General features: G+C 46.0%; 1 protein-coding gene across 2 annotated transcripts in view; it reads right to left on the minus strand.

Annotated features, from left to right (window-relative positions):
- CTNNA2 (catenin alpha 2) overlaps positions 1-21459 on the minus strand; it is a 2570005-nt gene extending 2548546 nt beyond the window's left edge. For both annotated transcript variants that reach the window (XM_069204683.1, XM_069204674.1), the window contains exon 1: positions 20864-21459. The gene's annotated coding sequence lies outside the window, so the exon portion shown is untranslated. The remainder of the gene's footprint in view (positions 1-20863) is intronic.
- Between the last annotated feature and the right edge of the window lie 2025 nt (positions 21460-23484).

A 23484-nucleotide genomic window follows, 5' to 3' on the forward strand; every position in this document is an offset into this window, starting at 1 on the left:
CATTTTGTAGTGTTCCCATTTCTAACAGGGTGTAAACCTCCTCCCAGGAACCACTCAATAGGCAATTGTGATTGACAGGGCCAACTGAGTGTGCAAGGATGATTCCTCCGAGCTCAGCAGAATATTCAGAGTGGAGCCTGTTGCCATAGTGTTGGCACAACAGTGTCAAATCGTGCCTGCAGATCTGTCTGAGAAACGTGTAAAGCTTTTACACCCTTGAAAGGGGTCAAACAGTACTATAAAACAATCTTTTAGTATTCTCTGTCTGGTTGCTGAGGAGCCCCACTTTTGTCCTATCCAACTTCTGTCTGATTTATTGTGGGCCCAGGGCCTCTTCAAACTGCTTCAAACTGGATTTTAGTGTTAGATGTGGAAGGATATTGAGCTACAAAACTCTGAATGTTTAGGTTATTTCCTGCATTATTCCTGCCCGCATTTACTTGGCAAACCTTTAGAGGGATTACATATTCCAGACTGCTCTGTGGTCCCAGGAAGCGGCCAATTTCCTCAGCACCTATCCAACTTCTGTCTGATTTGTTGTGGGCCCAGGTCCTGTTTCAAACTGGATTTTAGTGTTAGATATGGGAGGATAGTGATGATTTCCATATGATCGTCCCATACATGCCTCTATTTCTCAGAGCCCTTGTTTAGTGTTGCTGAAGACTTTGGCCATCTTGGCATAACCTTGGCACATGGCATTTGCAGCCTGTTTGCAGTAAGGCAAAGAGGATCTACTGAAAAGAAGTGATTAGGGTTGTCTGGTAACATTTACCCCATTTGTTATGGAAGAGCCAGGGGTCACACACATCCAATAGCTGAAGCCAGTCATAAATGTGGAAAGCCAAAGCACCATCCTTTGGACACTCTCTGGACCTGCAGAAGAAGAAGAAGGGTTGTACCTGCTAATTTAGACATGTGAGGGGATTTAAGGACTGGACCTGTTCCTACTTGTACCCAGAAGAAGGACTCCAAGGGTCAGTTGGATGACTTCTGTGTAGCTATAGGAAGACAACAATTTGCAAGAGGTCTTTTTCCTGAAGTATTTAGCTGACCAGAAGCAGCTTGACATGGACTAGACCCTGCTGTCATCTTCTGCCTGACACCCTGAGAGTCTCTCTAAAGGTCCTATGGGCCTTTGAAGTGTAATCTAGTGATGGTTTGGGCACCAGACGTTAGTTTGGAAATGCTTGAGATCTTTTCCTTGAGAAATCCAACAGGATTTGCCAGAAAAATTATCCAAGCAGAAGATCTGCCGCATCGATTTGTATTTCAGTTTCATCCCAATCAAAGATCCCCTCACCAATGAAAAAATGAGTGATTTCCATTATGCACTGGCACTCAGAAAATAGTCAGTGAGAAATCTCTAAAGCTCCAGCAGGACCAGCCTGCTTCAGGTATCCCACATTTGGTTCCATGACAGAGGCCACAGTTTCAGCAGGGGCCCACTCAAGAAGCTGAAATTAGCCCTACACAAATGAGCACGCTGCTAGGAAAAACTATAAGTACGTTTTAATGCAGAAGAAAGCAGTATTAAAAAAAGAACTATGGGACAAATTGCATGAAGCAAGCACTAGTAAGGACCCTGCAGCTTTTTGGTGGGTAATTAATTTGCCCTATCTCCAGCCTGACATTGGACAACGCCTTGAAATGGCTATTAGTGAGGGAGACCGCATTACTCACTTTTCTTCTATTTATTCCAATCCTATTTACAGGTTAAGGCTGACAGTAGACGTTGCAATTGACAGCGACTCCTTTGCCCCAGTTATTTTCCCTATCAAGCTTGCATTTAGATTGGATGAGATCCTTGTTGCCCTAAACGCAAGTAATGCTGGCAAGGCGCCGGGTCCGGACTATCTGTTTTAAGCCAACACAACCCTTTGGGGGCCACTGCTTACTCAAGTCCTGAAGGCATGTTGTCAAGTTGGCCTACTGAAGTTTTGGAGGGAATCAATCATTGTCCCAATTTTCAAAAAGGGAGATAGACACAGCCCCACTTGTTACCGTCCTAATTCTCTCCTAGATTCGATGCTGAAAGTGTCAGGTTGCGTTATCTTAAACAGACTGCAATAATGGGCCCAGGACAAGAATGTTTTATCGGACTTACAGTACGGGTTCCAGGAGGGAGTAGGAACCGTAGAACAGAGTCTGAACCTAAGCATGCTGATCAAGAAAATACACCACTATCAAACAGGGGAGATATTACCTGGTCTTTGTTGATTTAACTGCTGCCTTTGACTGCGTAATCCATAGTAAATTGTTGGCAGTCATGGAGAACATGCGGGTGGACCTCCCGATCATACAATTTCTCAGGGAAACATATCATGGCTGCAGCGGCAGAGTGCGACACAGACTAAAGGGCGAATGTACCCAGCCTTTTAGTATAAAGAGGGGTGTATGGCAGGGTTGTGTTCTGGCACCCTTTCTGTTTTCCATTACATTAATAGTCTGGGTAATGTATTAGGTGCTAATTGTAACAACCTGTCCCAAATAGGGTCCCAGCCTGTTCCCGCCCTTTTATATGCTGATGATGATGTTCTTATGGTGCAAACCCCCCTTGCTCTGCAGTAGCTACTAACATCCTTTGTGTCCTATATGGAGGAATTGGGGCTACTAGTTAATAAAAGCAAGACATTTGCTATGAGGTATGGGTAAGTGTACTGGAAACCCCCAGCCTCATGATAAAAGATACTAGAATTGATTACGTTACGTCCTTTTCCTACCTGGGGATCATGTTTGAGGTAAAAAGGACATGACGGATGGCAATTAGAACCAGAGGGCTACACTTCCAGAAAACTGTTGCACCCTTGCGCAACTTTGCTTGCAAGATTGGTAAGAAACCCCCTAGGGAGATACTAACAGTGTATAAGGCCAAATGTATGTCAACAGCCATGTATGAAGCAGGCCTTTGGCATGTAAACCATGACTCCCTGCTGCTGATAGAGAATGCCTTCTTGAAGTATCTTCTTTCTCTCCTACAGAGTAGTCCATCACATGTATGGCATTCGGAATTAGGGGTCCCGCTCATTTCAAACCTAGTTAAAACTCAATCGATTTTGTTATGGCACAAGATATGGACTTTTGAGTACACCAGGATGAATCAAAAGATTGTAGGGGACTGTCTTAGGTCCTCTCATGTAGGAAGAGTACAGTGGTTGGGATACGAAAAAAACTTTATGAGAGTGATCTAGGACACCCAGATTACTACTATAAACCAGAAACACTACAATCTGTCACAAGAAAAAACCTCAAAAAAGACTACTTGTCACATTTAGAAGAACTAAGTCTATCTGTTGAACTGCTTAAGACAAGTGTTCTTAAAGATCATTTGATCTTTAAGGTGAGGTGAGCAATAAGCAGCATAGATTTATTTTAACCAGGTTTAGGCTAGATGTTTTCCATCACTTGGTGAGTTTTCCAACCATAAATGACTGGTCAAGGTCTATGGCCAAATGCCCGTGTGACATGGCTACTGAGCAAAGTACTTTCCATACGATTCTATTTTGTTCATTGTATAATTCTCCCAAAAAGATATTTCTGCTGCCATTATTGAGATCCATGGACTTGATACACTGTCGACCAGCTTATGTGTTCTTACAGTCTTTGTCAACTGTATACATTTGTAACATCATTTCTAAATTTTTATGGGCTGTTCTTAGACACAGGAAATTAATACATTTTACTAGTGTCTGAGAAGTAAATTCTATATCTATAGCCATATGTGACCTGTTGGGTGACTTTAATTATTTTATTACTGTTCTATTTTTGTGTTTTTATGATTTTATCCTGAACAGAATATATCTTTTTTATATTTTTAGAATACCTTTTAACTACAAAACCCTATATCTCACAGTTTTATTTGATCCTAACACCATGTATTCTACCGGAGTCTTAATGCTTCTTTCTTAATGTTTTGGTTTGCGGTTAATGTATTGCTTTTGTTTTATGTACATATACTTTTATGACAACTTCTGTCGAATAAAGCCTATTTGATTTGATTTACTTCCCAAGTTGTTGTAAAGTTTGCATGGCTCATAATCTTAATTTTGGTGCAAACTCCTCTTGATGATGTAATCGAGATTAGCAGGGAGTTTATTTCAAAAGCATAATAAGGTTTCACACTATTACCATCTTAACCTACACGTTTGACTGATACCACCAAAATAAATAACATCCACCAACCAATCACCACATCACATTCCAATTTGCTATGACCCTGAATTACACACTTGCCCTGAAGCAGCAGACAAATTTAAAAGCTTCTTCCATGCCGTTGCTCACTCCTTATTGCAACTCAGTGTAAAAGTTAGAAACTTCGCTGAATGAGAGAGTGAGTGAGTGTATTTGTGTAGCACGCTGGGCCACAGCTGTAGTTCTTTTAATATTCCCAAATGCAACCCACCTACTCCAAAAGACAGAGAGGATGTATGTGGGACTAAATTTGGCCATGTGTGCAACATCAATTCACCACGCTCAAACAAGCATTTGCCTTCTCATGATTTGGATTATTTTTTCTCCTGGCCCCTATCAAATAAAAAGTAATCTACAAATACTAAATTAAGCAGAGCACTTTCTAAATAGTCTTCTAACATTAACAATTCAACAAGTTTTCACCATCTTACGTAGTTGACATTTCTTGTAGTTGCAATTGCATTCAAATAGAGCTTACAACCCCTTACAAGGTGTCAAAGTGCTATATGTCAGGCAGCACAATGCTCCAGAACCCAAGGTTAGAGGTTAGTTCTGTGTTATTGCTTAATGTTAATTGTTAGGCTTTGTTTTTTATGTGCTCAAAGCAACCCATCTCATGCAGCCATTCCAGTTTGTTTATGGTGAACTAAATTAATGGTGGTTAACTGCAATCATTAGTGGTGGTATGTGAGTTCATGGAAGGTGGGATTAATAGATGAGTTAGATGAGATTAGGTATTTTTAGGTTGCAAAGGTATGACTTTCAGAGGAAAGAGGAAAGTTTGTGATCTTGTAAGTGAGATGTGGGAAATTTTCAGGAATTCAAACATAGAGAATAGGCTAAATATGCATGTGTCAGAATAGGTCGTGCTGAGAGAGACAAGGCATGCAGAAGATGGAAGGGAAGGAGAGGGACATCTGAAAGTGAAAAGAATAAAATGAAAGGTGACAAACAGAAGATTTAATTTAAGGTCAGTTTTAAATGCCAGATTTAAGGAATGTAGAAAATATTTTAAGACAGCATGCATTTTGAGGATACAAGAATGTAGACAGAAACATTAATTACTTGTGATGATTGTGCTACATTAAGCATTTTGGCACTAGAATCAGGTAAACCATGTGCCCCCTGCTAGACTACTGCTAGAACACCGATTCAGCCTGGTCAGCTGATCAGCTCAAGGGCTGAAAGGGAAAATAAAAGGCTGGATATATATATTGAGAAACGTCAAGTGCTTTAGACTGCACTCATGGGCAGCATACTTCTTTTTGTTTAATATATGTGGCACTCTATGCTAGGGTATTGCTTTCACTTATACTGGGGGCTCCCTTGTGTATAGACAAAACTAAACCTCTCTGAAAAGTTGTAATGGCAGCAAAACACAGGTCTGAGGTAGCATGTATTCATTCCATGTTGGATAGCATGGTAATTTACTATTCAAAGGTTGTAATACTGTGCCTGGAGTGGTAAATGATTTTTGCCATTTTAGAGCTCAGTGTGTACAGCACTGTGCTAATCTTATGCTTAAATACTTTACTGTAGAAATAGCAAAATACTTTGTCCCTTCCTAGCTTGGTGTGCATGGCACTGTGCAAACCCTATGCTTAAAAACTTTGGTAGAAAAGTAGACATTTGAAGTGAGCAGTTTCAGAGTGTCACTGTTGTTGTAGGGTGCTCAGTGTAGGAGCTGCTCTTCACCTACATTTAGGAACTACCTGGAGTTCTCTGCTTCTTTTTTGGATCCTTTATGCAGCACTCTAAGCCTGAAAGGATCTATCTATCTATCTATCTAAAAAACTAAAGGTTACAGGGATGGAATGGTGCTTCATGTACCTCACGAGTGGTGACAATAGGCCATGGTGCGGGCAGCGGCATTGCAGTGGTTATAGTTAGGCTCACATTTTCAACATTAAAAACCATAGAAAATCACCTGTTATAGTTTTAGTTAGCTCAAGTAACTAAAGTTTGTGCCCTAAGGTAACTATAACTCACACACTCGCCCTGCACAGTTTTCTGATTAATAATTTTACTGCAAATATTACAGTGATATTATGACTGATGTTATTAAAGATGTCATGAGTGATATAATAGCTGGGGTGATTAGCAGTGCATGGTGAGGGGGCAAGTTATAGTTACCTTAGGGCATGAGTTATAGTTACTAACCATAACAATAACAGGACCTAGTTTGTACTGTTTGCATTGAAACATACAGTAATATGCTTCAATACAGTAATATCAAATAAAAGTGTGAAAAAAGATCCCACTAGAACTGTGACTACCAAGTCACAGTCTATTCTTTTTATACCCTTCCCCCATGCTCCTCTAGCTGTGCTACCATGGTAACATACTATGCAGCATTCTGCTGCACCAGAAGGTTACAAGTTCATAACAGTTTATGAGAGTACCATGCTTACTATTAAACCTATTTTAGCAGGTGTAGTTTAACCCCTTCGCTGCCAGGCCTTTTCCCCTCCTGTGCTGAGCCTTTTTTTGGGTATTTGGGGCAGTTCGCACTTAGGCCCTCATAACTTTTTGTTCGCATAAGCTACCCACGCCAAATTTGCGTCCTTTTTTCCCAACATCCTAGGGATTCTAGAGGTACCCAGACTTTGTGGGTTCCCCTGAAGGAAACCAAGAAATTAGCCAAAATAAAGCAAAACGTTCGGGTTTTTAAAAAAAAAGGCTTGTGGTTTTTCCCCTGAAAATGGCATCAACAACGGGTTTGCAGTGGTAAATTTACCATCTTCCCAGCTTTCAGGAATAGGCAGACTTGAATTACAAAACCCAATTTTTCCACACAATTTTGACATTTTACTGGGACATACCCCATTTTTACTATTTTTTGTGCTTTCAGTCTCCTTCCAGTTAGTGACAGAAATGGGTGAGAAACCAATGCTGGATCCCAGAAAGCTAAACATTTCTGAACAGAAGACAACATTCTGAATTCAGCAAGGGGTCATTTGTGTAGATCCTACAAGTGTTTCCTACAGAAAATAACAGCTGAAATAAAAGAATATTGAAATTGAGGTGAAAAAAATAGCCATTTTTCTCCACGTTTTACTCTGTAACTTTTTCCTGCGATGTCAGATTTTTGAAAGCAATATACCGTTATGTCAGCTGGACTCTTATGGTTGCGGGGATATATAGGGCTTGTAGGTTCATCAAGAACCTTAGGTACCCAGAGCCAATAAATGAGCTTCACCTTGCAATGGGTTTTCATTCTATACCGGGTATACAGCAATTCATTTGCTGAAATATAAAAAATGAAAAATAGGTATCAAGAAAACCTTAGTATTTCCAAAATGGCCACAAGATAAGGTGTTGAGAAGCAGTGGTTTTTTGCACATCTCTGAATTCCGGGGTGCCCATACTAGCAAGTGAATTACAGGGCATTTCTCAAATAGACATCTTTTTTACACACTGCCTTACATTTGAAGGAAAACATGTGGAGAAAGACAAGGGGCAATAACACTTGTTTTGCTATTCTGTGTTCCCCCATGTCTGCCGATAAAAATGGTACCTCACTTGTGTGGGTAGGCCCAGCGCCCGCGACAAGAACTGGCCCAAAACACAACGTGGACACATCACATTTTCACAAAGAAAACAGAGCTGTTTTCTGCAAAGTGCCTAGCTGTGGATTTTGGCCTCTAGCTCAGCCAGCACCTAGGGAAACCTAGCGAACCTGCACAGTTTTGAAAACTAGACACCTAGGGGAATCCAAGGTGGGGTGACTTGTGGGGTTCTGACCAGGTTCTGTTACACAGAATCCTTTGCAAACCTCAAATTTGGACCAAAAACACTTTTTCCTCTCATTTCGGTGACACAAAGTTCTGGAATCAGAGAAGAGCCACAAATTTCATTCTACCCAGCTTTCCCTCATGTCTCCCGATAAAAATGGTACCTTACTTGTGGGGGTAGACCTAGCGCCCGCAACAGGAAAAGCCCCAAAACACAACGTGGACACATCACATTTTCACAAAGAAAACAGAGCTGTTTTTTGCAAAGCACCTAGCTGTGGATTTTGGCCTCTAGCTCAGCCGGCACCTAGAGAAACCTAGCAAAACTGCGCAGTTTTGGAAACAAGACACCTAGGGGAATCCAAGATGGGGTGACTTGTGGGGCTCTGACCAGATTCTGTTACCCAGAATCCTTTGCAAACCTCAAAATTTGGCCAAAAAAGCACTTTTACCTCTCATTTCGGTGACAGAAAGTTCTGTGATTGGTGGGGGTAGGCTTAGCGCCTGCGACAGGAAAAGCCCCAAAACACAATATGGACACATCAAATTTTCACAAAGAAAACAGAGCTGTTTTTTGCAAAGCACCTAGCTGTGGATTTTGGCCTCTAGCTCAGCCGGCACCTAGGGAAACCTAGCAAACCTGCGCAGTTTTGAAAACTAGACACCTAGGGGAATCGAAGATGGGGTGACTTGTGGGGCTCTGAGCAGGTTCTGTTATCCAGAATCCTTTGCAAACCTCAAAATTTGACTGAAAAAACACCTTTTCCTCTCATTTCGGTGACAGAAAGTTCTGGAATCAGAGAGCAGCCACAAATTTCCTTCCACCCATCGTTCCCCCAAGTCTCCCGATAAAAATGGTACCTCACTTTTGTGGGTGAGCCTACTGCCCGCGAAAGGAAATGCCACAAAACACTATCTGGACACATCAACATTATCAAATACAAAACTACCTGTTTTTGCGGGGGGCACCTGCGTTTTTGGTCATGGGCCCAGCAGCCTTCTAGGGAAACCTACCAAACCCAGACATTTCTGAAAACTAGACACCCGAGGGAGTCCAGAGAGGTGTGACTTGCATGGATCCCCCAATGTTTTCTTACCCAGAATCCTCAGCAAACTTCAAATTTATCTAAAAAATCAAATTTTTCCCACATTTCTGTGTGGGATCACCGCACTGGGACACATTTCATACCACCCAATGTTCCCCTCCGTCTCCCGGTAAAAATGATACCTCATTTATGTAGGTGGGCCAAGTGCTTGTGAAAGGGAAGAGACAAAAACATGTCGATATTGAGGGGGAACCAAAAGGGGTCCAAAAGGGCAGTTTGCAAAAAAACATTTTTAGGCTGACAAGTGCAGCAGAATTTTTATCGGTATAGTTGAGACAATGCTGGGTGGTAGGAATTTTGTTGATTCCTGCAGATTCCGGAAGGTTCCATCACAAAAACGTGGGAAAAATGTGTGATTTCCAGCAAAGTTGGAGGTTTGCAGGGGATTGTGGGTACAAAAATGGTGCGGGTGCATGTGAAACACACCACCCTGGAATCATCCAGATGTTTTTAGATGTGTCTATGTCTTGTGGATTTTTCTACATGGCAGCGTCCCAAAGTCCATAAAGTGCAGCCCTCACCATTCCAAGTGGGATGATTTTGAGAGTAAGCCAAGCTCTCATGGCCCAAATGTAAAACTAAAACCCAAATTATCAAATGTCTTCTTGTCTGCTGTGGGATAAGATGTTTTAGAGTGCAGGGGAGAGCTGAAAGACTGTTACCCCCTTCAGCTGAGGTGGGGGCGTAACCATGCCCATACTGGTTGGTAGCCACCACCCCAATGTATTTTTTATTTTTTTATTCCCTGGCATCTAGTAGACTTTCTGCCCCCCGGGGTGTGGATCAGGGGTAATTGCCCCATCTGCCCACTGGTGGGCAAAACAACTTTGGCCCCATTTATTTGGGGTGAGGGTATGGCCATACCCCCACCCTCTTATTTAAAAAAAAAAAAACTTCCCTGGCCTCTGGTGGGCTTTCTGCCCCCCCTTGGGGGCAGATGGGCCTTCCAAAAATAGGCCCATCTGCCCCCAATGGGGGGCAGATATGGCCAACAGTAATGGGCCCCCATGGGGAGCGACCCTTGCCAAAGGGGCTGCCCCCCTAAAGAAAACACATGCATACACACACACCAATCCCTGGTGCCTAAGTGGTTTCTGCCCCCATGGGGGCAGATTGGCCTAACAAAAATCGGCCGATCTGCCCCCAAGGGGGGCAGAAATGGTCTAAATACAATTTGCCCCCCAGGGGAGCGACCCATGACTAAGGGGTCGCTCCCCACCTCTAAAAAACAAAACAAACAAAAAAAGCATTTTTTTTTACCCCTTGCGTCTAGAGGTTTCTGCCACACCTGGGGGCAGATCGGCCTAGTAACAATAGGCTGATTTGCCCCCAAGGGGGGCAGAAAAGGACTAAAATAAATTTGTCCCCACCTCCCCGGGAAGCGACCCTTGCCTAAGGGGTCGCTCCCCACCTCTAAAAACCAAAACAAATTTTTTTTTATCCCTGGCGCCTAGAGGCTTCTGCCCCCCACCGGGGGCAGATCAGCCTAATAACAATAGGCCAATCTGCCCCCATGGGGGGCAAAAATGGCCTAAAATAGATTTGCCCCCCCCGGGAGTGACTCTTTCCTAAGGGGTCGCTCCCCTTCCGTGAATTTGGCGTAAAAAAAAAAACTCCCTGGTGTCTAGTGGTTTCTGCCCCCCTTGAGGGCAGACTGGCCTCATAAAAATAGGCCAATCTGCCCCCAAGGGGGGCAGAAATGGCCTAAATATAATTTGCCCCCTAGGGAGCGACCCTTGCCTAAGGGGTCGGTCCCCAACTAAAAACAAAAGAAACACACAAAAAACAAAAAAAAATGATCCCTGGGGCCTAGTGGATTCTGCCCCAGCTGCCTAACAATAGGCCGATCTGCTCCCGGGGGGGCAGAAATGGCCTAAAATAAATTTGCTCCCCCGGGAGCGACCCTTGCCTAAGGGGTCGCTCCCCTTCTGTGAATTTGGCGTAAAAACAAAAACTCCCTGGTGTCTAGTGGTTCCTAATAATAGGCCAATACACCCCCAGGGGGGCAGAAAAGGCTTTGAAAAATATTGCCCCCCCCCGCCCGGGGAGCGACCCTTTCCCAGGGGGTCGCTCCCTTTATGCCAGTTTCCCTTGAAAAATACAACTCTGGTGTCTAGTGGGCATTTCAAAAGCCGGATTGCTTTACAATCCGGCTTTTGAAATGCTCTGAGAGACTTCAAAGGGAAGGAAATTCCTTTGATTTTCTTTGAAGCCTCTCAGGCCCCCATCACATGATCGGAAGAGAAATGCTTTGCATTTATCTTCCGATCGCAATGGAAGCTGAGATTCCAGCAGAATGGGGAAGTGGCCTCTGATGAGGTCAGCGCGCATTTGCGTGCTGACGTCATCAGACGTCACTGGGGGGGGGTCAGAGGGGGTCGGGGTGGAAGGGGAAGGGCTTCTCCTTCCATCCCTGCCTAGCGCTCCCTCTGATCTCAGTGCCGAGGACGTAGTGGTTACATCCTCGGCACATGAGCACTGTGCCGCAGGACGTAACCATTACTTCTGCGGCACAGAACCGGTTAAATTGTCAAATAATAAACATATCACAATCACCAATACTTTTTCCAAATTTTCCAAAGCCAATCCAGCATTCACTCCCTTTTTGCTCAATACCAGAGTGTATGCCTGAGTGTGAATGTGGGTGTGAGAGTGTGTGTCTGGGTGTGATAGTGTCTGTCTGGGTGTGACAGTGAGTGTGAGAGTGTGTGTCGGATGAGATAGAGGGTGTGACAGTGTCTAGGTGTTAGGGTGAGTGTGAGAGTGTGTACCTGTTTGTGAGAATGGGTATGAGAGTATCTGGATGTGAGAGTCTCTCTCTGAGTGTGACACTGAGTGCGATAGTGTATCTGTGGGTGTGACAGTGAGTGTGACAATGTGTGTCTGGGTGTGAGAGTGGGTGTGAGAGTGTCTGTCTGGGTATGAGAGTGGGTGTGACACTGTGTACCTAGGTGTGAGAGTGTGTGTGAGAGTGTCTGTCTGGGTGTGAGAGTAGGTGTGAGAGGGTGTACCTGGGTGTGAGAGTATCTGTCTGGGTGTGAAAGTGAGTATATAAGTGTCAGTGAGTGTGACCGTGAGTGTGACAGTGTGTGTCTGGGTGTGAGAGTGCTTGTAAGAGTGTGTACCTTGGTGTGAGAGTGTGTGTAAGAGTGTCTGAGTGTGAGAGTAGGTGTGAGAGTGTTTGTCTGGGTCTTTGAGTAGGTGTATGACTAAATATTTTTTTTCTGATGTTTAGCGAAACCTGCGATTCACCCATGAATTTACACTAGGTGCCATGCTCAGCCCTGCAGTTGGATTCACGGAATTCGCGAAATGTCAAAAATAATTATACACAGTTCATGGTTTCACCCCACTTTTACCCCATCCCCCCATTGGGGTCAGTGACTCTCAACCCTAACCCCTTCATCCACATTGCAGCCAGAATTTGAGCCCTGTGGACAGTTTCTCCGATCAAACAAAATGGCGCCTGCAACTCTTCTCTCAGGTTGCGGGCAGCCAATCATATTCTTAAACGTGGTGCGCAAGTCCGCGGATCAACAGTAGCTGAACCGACTGCCGCATTCGTTTTGAAATTTTTTAGAAGATTTGTCAAGCAACGCCGAAACAATTCTTCCTATTTCTTCCTATGGAAACTAGTCCTAACTATAACTACCTACTGGCAACTGCCAGTAGGTTATATATACGCAGACACACATACTAAAAAAAACATATGCCATGATATAACATCCACAGTAATCTTTCAGTGTCTCAAATGACACCCTCTGTCCCAAATACAGAATGTTATGTTCCTGTCCACTGCTAACGTTCAATGAAATTATGTTACATCTGTACAGTTTTTTTGTACAAGATGTGCAGCAAATTAGTAAACACAAAAACAAATATGAATGCATGAAGTTGATCAAAATAGAGAAATACATTTCAGAAACAAATAAGATGACAATCCACAAATGTCCAACTCACTGCATGTGCTATTATTGCATTTAAATATATGGACTAGTGTCAAGAAATAAGAGTTGAGTGGTAAATGGGGCCTGGGCAGTGGAGAAACAGAAACCAGGAGGGCACTGAAAGAGAGGATTACCTTTGTAAAAGCTACAGACCCCATTCTGAAAAGTCCAATGATAACAACAGTTGTGAATCTTAAATATTCCTTTGCTGTGCCAGATATAGCTTTGATGCAGATGTACCGAATGCATCTACAAGGCTGCTCCAAGCTGACACTCCACCAGCTCTGGATAAAACAGTGGAATAGCAACATACAACAAAATGAGAGACTCAGTTATTTTACATGGATGCATGAAAAATCTTTCAAAGAAATCAGCCTTGAGGATTTAGCATAAATTATTTTGCTCTTGCTCCTAGTAATAACACTCCCTGATCCTATGCTACGGAGTGAGGGTCTGCCAGGCAAAGACCTACTTTTAGGGAGTCACAATTTTTGTGATTTCCTAAAATTGCAACTGCAAATAGAGAATCGCAATTTGAGAATCCCTAATTAGGAAATCTCAAATAGGGATTTCCTATTTGCCATTCCCTACGCACATGTACCAAGCATTTCCTAAAAGTGAAATGAGAATTTAGGAAATGGTATTACCATTGATTCCAAATCAATGGTAACTATGTGCAATTTTTAAAAAGGCACGAGAAATTGATTTTTTTAGGTGCCATGTAATGTGTGCTTTATATTTGCCCCTGGGCACCATTGGATTTGCATTTCCTGACTTCTGATTTCCTACTAGGAAATCTCAAATTAGGAAATGCAAAGCCATTTCTACCTTTGGGCCCCATGAAAAACAAATGGCGTAGCATTTCCTAAATAGCAATTTCCTAACAACAATTGTGACTCCGTAGGAATCACTATTAGGGAATTGCTATTTTCTTACATACCATTTTGCACTTTGTAAATAGCGAATTCTTAAGATTCGCTATTTGGGAAATACAAAATGGAACTTTCATACATCTGGCCCTTGGGCTCAGAAACTATGTTGGGACGTATCTACTAAATCCCAACACCAGAAAGAATTATGAACAAAACATATAGTTTTTCCACATTTAACTTCTCAAATCAATCTCCCATGGAGTAACCTGTGCACAGGCGTCGAAGAAGGGTCAGGGATAAGTGGCTGGCCCAAGCTATGCTATATTGTGACTGCCTTCTCTACTACATTTATTTCTCTATTTGTGGAGGAGTTGAGCTCCACCCATGCTGACCATGCTCTGCCTCACTGTGGAGTGTCATCTGTACTTAGAACTGCCTGCCTCTCCCCATCCCTGCACAAGAAGTGCTGTTCAGTGTCCAGCTAGCCTCCCCATGGTCATAGGGCCGTATTTATAGGCCCCTAGCGCCACAGGAGCGTAACTTTTAGTGATGCTCCTATTGCGCTAGCGCAGCACCGTATTTACGAGGTGTCGTTAAGCCACTTTTTGTTGCTTAACGCCACCTTGTCATTACGGCCCCTTCCTGCACAGCACTGTGCGTGGAAGGAGTGTGTAATGGGTGTTGCTGTGGGCGTGCCCCAGCAACACCCATTGCATTTTGACGCTGCATCAGATTTATGAAATCTCGTAAACCTGAGGCAGCGCCAAAATCTAACGCCACCCTTAGGGATGGCGTTAGCAGGGCGCAATGAGGAGGAATACTTTTATTCCTCCTCGTTTTTTGTTTTTTCTATGCGTGCTGCATTCTGCTGCACGCATAGAGAAAGCAAAATGCCAGAAATTATTGTTTATGTGCAGGAAGGTGTCCCTTCCTGCACATTAACAATCATTTGAAAATGACGCTTTGGCACTTCTGGGTGTACTGCATTGTGCAGCACACACAGAAGTACCAAAGTGCCATTAGCGATTGTTTATGTGCAGGAAGGGACACCTTCCAGCACATAAACAATCACACCCCTCAACACAGACATCCTTGCCTGCGTTGGCGCTGGCAGCTAAATTCAGCACCAGCATAGGTGGAAACGCAGGGGTGCGATGTATTACCTTAAATACGGCACATCCCTGAATTTCTGAAGTGACTCAGCGCGATGTTGCCAATTTTGGCACAGCACCCCATTACACCACTTTTCTTTAAATGTAGCCCTTAGTTTCCTCACAATATGACGCCTCTCCCTTCTTAAAGTGAAACAACACATCTTCAGCATGACACCCTGGGTCCCATTAGCTGACTGCTCCTTGAAGTGAGTGATATACGTAAATGTATCAGATGATCTGATCACAGCAGAAAGGTTTGGAAATGATCTTTAAAGTGTGAGAAAGGAAGTGAGAAGAATGGGAGGGAAGGGAGTGGGAAGGGAGAGATGGGTAGGGGAAGGGAGGGAGGTAGAGAGGGAGGGACATGGTCTAAGGCAGCAGAGATACAGAGAGGGTCGCATGATTAAAGAAGTAGAGGGAGGAACAAGAGGGCCTGGAGAGAGAGGGAAATCTGAAGAGGCCAAGAGAGTTATAGAGAGAGGCATGGCCAGAGAGATAAATAAAGAGAAAGGGAAAGAGTAGGGAGAATGGAGAGTGGGGGAAATAAATTGCAGAATAAAGTGAATGAAGTCAACGGATTGTGTGTGCGTGTGTGAGAGAGAGAGACTGAGAGAGAGAGAGAGAGAAAGAGAGAGAGAATAAGACAATAAAAGTGAGAGAGAGTGGGTTGTAGTGAGGGAATAGCCGTAGGGGTCACGTGTGATGCGAAAGTGAGACATGGAGAGTGCGAAAGATGGGAAGAAAGAAACAAAAGAGTGAGAAGGGAGGAGGGGAAGGACATGGAGAGGGGGGATAAAGCTAAAAAGAGATTAAGAGGCCAATGAAAGTCAGAGGCTGAGACAGGCAGAGGAGGGAAGATATAGTTAAAGAGAGAAGGAGGGACAGAGAGGTTGAGTTTGTGAGAAGGGGGTGACAGGCTTGAATAAGTTAAGAAATGAGGCAATATTGTTTGACAAAAACAAGCAACCGCGCGTTCTCACTTAACGCATCCAGCTGGACGCTGCGCGCTCTGTGGTTTGCTTCGATCAACAGACCACAGAGAGCCCGTGCACCTCGTTAGGACGAACTAATTATGTTCCCCGGATGTGCACGTGTGTGTTTGTCTATGAGAATTAGTGACCGGCGCGTGTATGTTAATCAAGCAGATTGACACCAGCAAAGACATTCTAGTCACAACAGAGGCCTAGACGTCGATGTGGTGGGACTGGACAAGAGTTCACTTGCCGAAGGGGCAGATCAGTGAGGCAGCACAGGTCTCACCGGCCTCTCTCCACATATGAACTACACATAACAAGAGACTCTTCACAATGGGGCGTGTGGTCGCAATGCAACATGCCGAGGTAGCAAAAATGAACTTCACAGGAGCAGAGATGTTTTAAGGAATGGGCACAAGCACAAACTGCCCAGGGCCCCCACCTTACCCCATGGGAAAATTATCTTTTTTTCTTTAACATCTGTCTATTCGAGTGATTCTTGAACTTTTTAGAACCATGACTCATTTTTCAGAAGGACAAACTTTTGCGACCCATCTACCTTTAATGAACATGAAATTAGTGATTTTTTATTTTAACTAAAGCATTGTGTGGTAGCAGACTCATTTACAGACAATGTTTCCACTGAAATGGCCACTACACCTGCACAGGCACACCGTTTACTGATAAAACTATGGTGCACACAACTGATAGGATGTGGAAGTCAGGGCTCAGTGAACAGTTATAATGTGTCTAGCACCAAGTAAAGTGTCTTGATTTGTTTCGCTCCTATTAAAGTCTTTGTTTCCTTCACACTTCAGAGGTACTACACAATGTTCTTCATTTGTGCTTTCCTAACTGCTGAATGTGTACAGTCCATTCGATGGTGTCGCTTCAGGTGGGGTATTACACCCCCTAATATATTTTGTGATAAATACTTGACTGCAAATGCCGTTAATCAGGTAGGGTGAGGTGTCTGTCGAATTTCACCAGGAATTTGTATACACAGTCAAAATACACACACACTCGCCTCGATATTCTGACAATCAGGCTGGCCTATTATGTTTAAATAGATTATATGACAAGTAGGGTGTATGGGAGGGGCCTAAGGGGCAGTGGAAAGTGAGAGGAATCTGGATTGGTAGGGGTACTAAGAGAAGAAAAACAATATTTTGTACAATTACCAATTTGTTTGAGGGCTTTGAAAACTGAGAGGCAGAGGGTGTGATTGTGTTTTTGTCTGAATGTATGTAAAAAAAACCTGGTGAAATGCGGGGAACAGCTCACCATACCCGGCTGAAAGCATCTATACCCAACTATTTAGCAGGAAATTAATGTATTCGCTGGTGTACTACCCCACACACACCCTTGAAGCTGAAGCCCTTCCCCTGGACCTTTGGGCTCTGCACCATGGGGGCTGCAGGGTCCTTTTTTTACCAATTGTTCACTTGAGAATGTCTGGCTGCCTGCTTCATTTTACCATTGTTTAGGTTTCTGGATAAGATAGGTTTCAATTGTTTTCATCCAGTCCTTAATTAGTAAATAAAAACGTGCGGATACCTAAAGCCCTCCTCATAAATGTGTGGCTGCTGCATTTACATGCGCAAGCACGGAATACTGAGACAGGTAATCCTGAAGCCATTTTGGGCATTTTCAATCCATATACAGCCTCTCCTTGCCCCTTCAGCTCACTCTTGCAGCTTTCTGCTTACTCCCATTGTGACCTTTTTTCGTTTTTCTCTTCCACTGTCTATCTGACGTGTATTTGTTTCGTGCAGTAAATGCGTGATGCAGAAAAATAAGTGCCGGCCCTCAAAAATAAGTGCTGGTGCTCCGCAGCGGAAACAGCAAGCACAAATTAAGCACTGTTTTTATCAGACACAATTAAAGTTTAACATATAATTTAATATCGTTTGGCATCATGTGAGCCCGTTAGCAGGCAATGGGTAATAAATTCAAAATTATCTCTGTACAGGACACCCCAAAATATATCTTGTTCAGGGCCCCGCCCCCAATCCTTAAAATGGCACTGCAAAGAAGCAGAGATAAAAAGTTATGTAAACTTCCACGTGCGTGTGTGGTGCTGGTGGTGACAGTCGCCTTCCATAATTCACTTGTTATTCAGTGAAATAATCCGCGCGCACGTGGCCCGGAAGCTCGAACTACACAACGCGCCAGCTCTGTCTCTTGCAATTTGATACCAAATACTGTACAAAATATGCCACTCTCTGGACTGAGAGAGGCAGGGCCCGGACCACCCCCAGGGCATACAGTCCCCAGAGCAGGAGAGGGCTCTTGGCTCTTTTGTGTGCGGCTCAACCCACGCTATCAGCGCATACAGGAGGGGGCAACAAAACAAGGCCCAAAGAACAACAAGGGAGCAGAGAGCGGGAGCCACCAGAGCAGGGCCAGTGGGCTAGGTCAGAGAAAGGGTAGGTCATCAGGCCTCTGGGGCCCGGTGCCATTGCACCTGCTGCACCGATGGAGCGAGAAGGAGCAAAATGGCATGGGATGGGCCACGGCACGCGGAGGCAAAGAGCAGTTGACAGGCGAAGGCATTGAGGAAGCAGGCAGTAGGAGCAGGGAGTAGGCGAGTAGGCAGAAAGCCGTGGCGAGAGAACATGCATAAAGCGAACATGCGCCACGACGCAGGTAACAGGGAGCAGCGTCGTGGACTGAGCGAAGGCAGTAGAAGAGTAGACAGGGAAGGCAGGTGGCAGCAATAGAAGGCAAGGGGGGTAAACGGGGTGGCGGGGGGAAGCAGGCAGAGTAGGCAACGGGTCAACAGAGCAGGAGGCACGGGAAGGAAGGGGGGGGCAGGAGGTAAAGAGACAGCGGACAACAGGAAAGCAGGTAAGAAACAAGCTTGCGTAAAAGAACCGGTACCAGGGAGTACGAGCATGGGCAGTTAGATAAGGGAGCAGGTGTGCAGGTGTGCAGGCAGTACGGTGACGCAGCGGGAGAGCAGGCAGTGGGGGGACGGCGACAACATGCGGCTAACGAGCAGGTTTATAGGCAGAAGCCAGGTCAATAGGGAACAGCAAACAGGGGACAGAGTGGGCAGTAGGGCAGAGAATATGCAGCAGAGGGGAAGGGGGTGCACATGGGTCGCGGGGCAGGCAGATAAAAGGTGCAATGGGGACAGGAGACAAGCTGTAAGGGGCGAGAAGGATCTCGCACAAGCCAGAGACTGAACTACTGGAGAAAAATGTGGCAAGTGCCAGCCTAGGAATGAGTGGCAGGAGAACACGTGGCAAAAGGGAGGCGAGTGCAAGGGGAGAGCCCGGTCTTGGCAGCAGAAGAAGCGAAGTCGGGGGTAAGTACCAGGAAAGAATCGAAGATGGAGAGCAGATGCGGTGGCTGTGGGGGGTGGGAGGGTGCAAGAGAAGAACCGAAGTTGGAGGGCAGATTCCGAGGAAGAACCGAGGGCAGGAGCCAGGGAAGCCGAAGACGAGGGCAGATGCCATGTGAGAAACGAAGGCTAGGGGCAGGGGACAACTGAAATCTAGGGGCAAGGAAGAACCGAAGGCGATGGGCGGGTGCCCGGGTAGAAGGGAAGGGGCAGGATCCAGTGAAGAAGTGGAGACAGGGGCAAGTGACAAGAATGAACCAAGGATGAGAGCAGATGCCAGGGAAGAAGCGAGGGCAAGGGCATGTGCCAGGGAAGAACTGGAGACAGGAGAAGTGCCAGGGATGAACCGAAGAAGGAAGCACGTGCCAGGGAAGCGCCGAAGATGATGGGCAGATGCCAGGGGAGAACTGAAGATCGGGAGCAGGGCAGAACAGAAGACATGGCATGTGCCAGGGAAGACCCGAGTGCGGGTCAGGTGCCAGGGAAGAACTGAAGACTAGGGGCGAGGGGTACCAGAGAACTAAAGTTATGGGGCAGGTGACAGGGAGACGACAGCAGCAGGTGAGATAACGAGGACGCCAGCGGAAGAACAGGTACCTCGAGATGAGACTAAGGGAGAAGACGGCGGGGGGGGGGGGGGTGGGGGGGGGGAGGTACGGGTCACCAGAGACCAGGCGGCAGGGCGGCATGGCTGCAGGCAGCAGGTGAAGGTAGAGGGGACTGACAGAAGGCTGGCAGGGAGAGAGAATAGCGCCTGGCAGGAGGCTGGATGGCAGGAGAGCAGGCACTGGTGGGGGGCGAGCAGTGGGAGAGCGCGCGATATTGAACTAGCAGCAGGAAGACAGAGTCGGAGAATGTAGTTGACGGGGGCGGGGGTGCAGCAAGCAGGCGGCAGCATAGCAGGTACCAGGGAGCAGGCGGATAAGGAGCGTACCACATGATACGCTGCCTCCTGTGATTGTGCAGGGAGCAGGCAGTCATAGCACAGACTGCCGGGCGCAAGCATCGCTCCACTGCTCTTTGTCTCATCCCCCCTCCGACTGGGCTCATCAGCCGGCATCCAGCATCATCAGTTTGAACCCTTCGCCCACTGCTGGTGAGGCCTAGGATACGATGAAAGCCTTCCTCCCGGGGCAGCTCCGTTGTACCGACTGCTCGTTCCGGGGAAGTACCTACCCGGAGGCTGGGCAAAGGGGCACAGAGCCGCGGGAGGTGCGGTGGCCGAGACCGGCGGCAGGTGCATGGCCACACGCTGTCTGTCCCCACTGGGAAGGCAACTGCCCTCTAGCTCAGCCCTTAGCGCCAGAACCCACCGCCCTGTACCAGCAGGAGAGCGCAGCAGCACCTGAGCCGTGTCTACCCCCGCCCAGGGATGGGGGCTCAGACATCAGCTGTGTAGACTCACAGAGAGGGACTGGGTGGAAGGCTGGCGCACACCAATAGCTCACAGGGTCTGCAGTCCCATGTACCATCAGCGAGCGGGTGGTGGATGCTGGTAGGAAGGGGATGCAGTTGGCGGCAGTGGGTGGGTGCACTCACCTCTCGCCGATGTTACTCTCCTCCCTGTAAAGCGGGTCCTATACTTCTCCAAATGCCGGCGTGTTATCCCCCTGCTCGCTCCTGCTCAAGGTATGTCCTCTGCAGACTCCCCAGGAAGGTGCTCGACTGATGTCCAAAGCTCAGCGTTATCACTGTACGCCCTCGGTCCCTCGTGCCACCCTTTGGCTTGGTCCTGTCCGTGTGCACCGCTTGGTATCCTGGAGCCCCCTCGTGCCCCCCTGGTCTCCTACTGTGCGCACTAGTTGTCTCAGCTGCCACCGGCCTCTCCTCTCGGATACAGGAGCTGACCCAGCTCCTCTGCCAGATAGTGAGCGAGGACCAGTGATACAATGGAGTGACAGGGGGCGAGGCCGCGACGCGCGTGCGCGCAGAGCGCAGGCTGAGTGCACTGGGATGGATGGCACAGACTGAGGTGCTGCCCTCGGCTGTGTGTGGCTACAATGGAACAGTGACCGGTTCAGGGCGCACCACACTGCCCGCTTTCGTGGCTGACGATCTGGGCTGGGAGAGCCTTGTTGTCGAAGGTCAGGCGCTCTGTGTAAATGCTACTGCTTGCAAATATTGCGTAGAGCACTGGGCATGCGCAGGCCCGTGGGCATGGAAACGGCTTTACAAAGCTGGGGAGGCAGGGCAGAGGAGGTGACAGTCAGGGCGAGCAGGCAGAGGAGAGACGGCAAAGGGCAACAGTAGGACTGAACAGAGGCTAGGGACAGAGTGAGGATGCAACGGAGAGGATGTGAGTGGGTGAGAAGGGAAAGAGCGGCACGAGAGAGCATCGGAGAGGAAGGCAGGTGCAGTGCGACGAGACAGGTAGAGTGCAAAGGACAGACAGCCACACAGAGAAAGAAACTTCAGACAAGTGGCAGCCAGGACTGGGGAGAGTGACCGATGAATAATAAAGACGCACGGGGAACAAGGGAAAACGATTGGGAGCCAGTTAGGGATTAGAGGAAAGTGGCAAAATTGAGCCCGTGTTGGGGAGGAAGGGTGCGCGTGAAAAACTACATCCTCTCATCTCACTCTGCACCTGGAAGTGCTAGAGCAAGCGAGTTGAAAACAGTCGCCCACAAGCGGTAGAGCCGTGACAGGCAGCGACCAAGAAACGAGACAGGTAGGGGGTGAGATGACAGACACAAACACCCAGATAGGGTGACTACTGCCTCCAGTCCTAAACTTTTCTTCTACAAATCCATGCTAGCAGGTGTGCCACATTATTTAGTTAAAAGGAACCAAACTAAGACTACGATACCCAGAATGCATCAGGCTGACACGTTAGCCCTGGACTGGAAACTGTGGCCATGGTGGCATGGAGGGCTGTGGTCACCCTAAATACAGAACAGCAGAACAGGGAAAGCCAAACAAGGGAGTGGGCATACAAGAGAAAAGTGACAGCCAGGATCCAATAATGAAAGGAGTAATAGCTTTTAAGGCGAGGTCAACGAAATAACAACCAAGCCAGATAGAATATGTCAAAAGAGACAGAGGCTGCAGGGAAATACTGGCCTGGGTAGGGGAAGTCAAGAAATAGGGCCCAAAGAAAGGGGGCGGTGCCTTGAAAGCAAGAGAAAGGATAGAATTGCAAACACTGAAAATGACTGATAACGCAAAAAAGACAATCTCAGCAACAGAGAATTAAGGGACAGATCAAGCACGGGGAAGGCTGTAATGTATCTTCCTTTCAGGAGTCCACGAGCTATGCATCTCTAGGCTTTATTTTTATATAAAGAATTCTGGGACAAGTAGTCGAGAAAACCGAGTTTTCACGAACTTATTTATTTGCATCTACTTGCCATTTTATAAAGCACGTTCTAGCCCTAGGGGTGTCAGAGCGATTTATCAGATTAAACCAAAATGTGAACCTTGCATAAACAATCCAAATGTACACGAACAGATGGCAAATCAGGAAATTACATTCGTAGAGTATAGATTTGCAGAGAATATTCAGCATTATGCGATACATTTTCAATTAGCATTGCCAGTGGACGTTATATCAAAACATGACTTTTTAAATAAAATTACACAATAGGAAGAAAATGGTAGGCTGTTTACAAATTTAAATTATTAAGTACAAAGTCACCAAAGTCAGAAATCAGGTGTAACACTAAATGTATTGTAACAACAGATACCCATTGCAAACTACTGCCAAAACGAAATCTAGAGAACAATACTTCACCACTAGCAATGCCCAAAGTGGAGAAAGTGCATTCAACAAGGCCGTTAAGTAATTTTTGGCCCGGGCCTGAGTACAGAATTAACTGTAAGGTAAATGTCTGAGAACCCTGTAGCCTTCAGTATTTGCTCCGTATTTGACTAGAATGGCTTGAGCGATAAAATCTATTTGGAGAATGTCAGAAATCAAGCATAAGACCTAACTGACATTATTTCTAAGACTATTTAATAAGTAGCTTAAAGGCGAATAATTAAAAAACACCAGCACCTGAAACAGCTTTTTGAGTAGTTTCCCTGAAAATATGTATACAGAATTGAGTTATTAGTTGAGAGGTCTGGGAGCCCCACTCAAGTAATGAACAAAATTCCTGTCAGGGTCAACCCTGATGAGCCACTTATAAAACCTGTGCTTGGCCCTATGGTAGTTTCGC

Source organism: Pleurodeles waltl, chromosome 1_2 (genome assembly GCF_031143425.1).
Source record: "Pleurodeles waltl isolate 20211129_DDA chromosome 1_2, aPleWal1.hap1.20221129, whole genome shotgun sequence".
Taxonomy (NCBI): Eukaryota; Metazoa; Chordata; class Amphibia; order Caudata; family Salamandridae; genus Pleurodeles; species Pleurodeles waltl.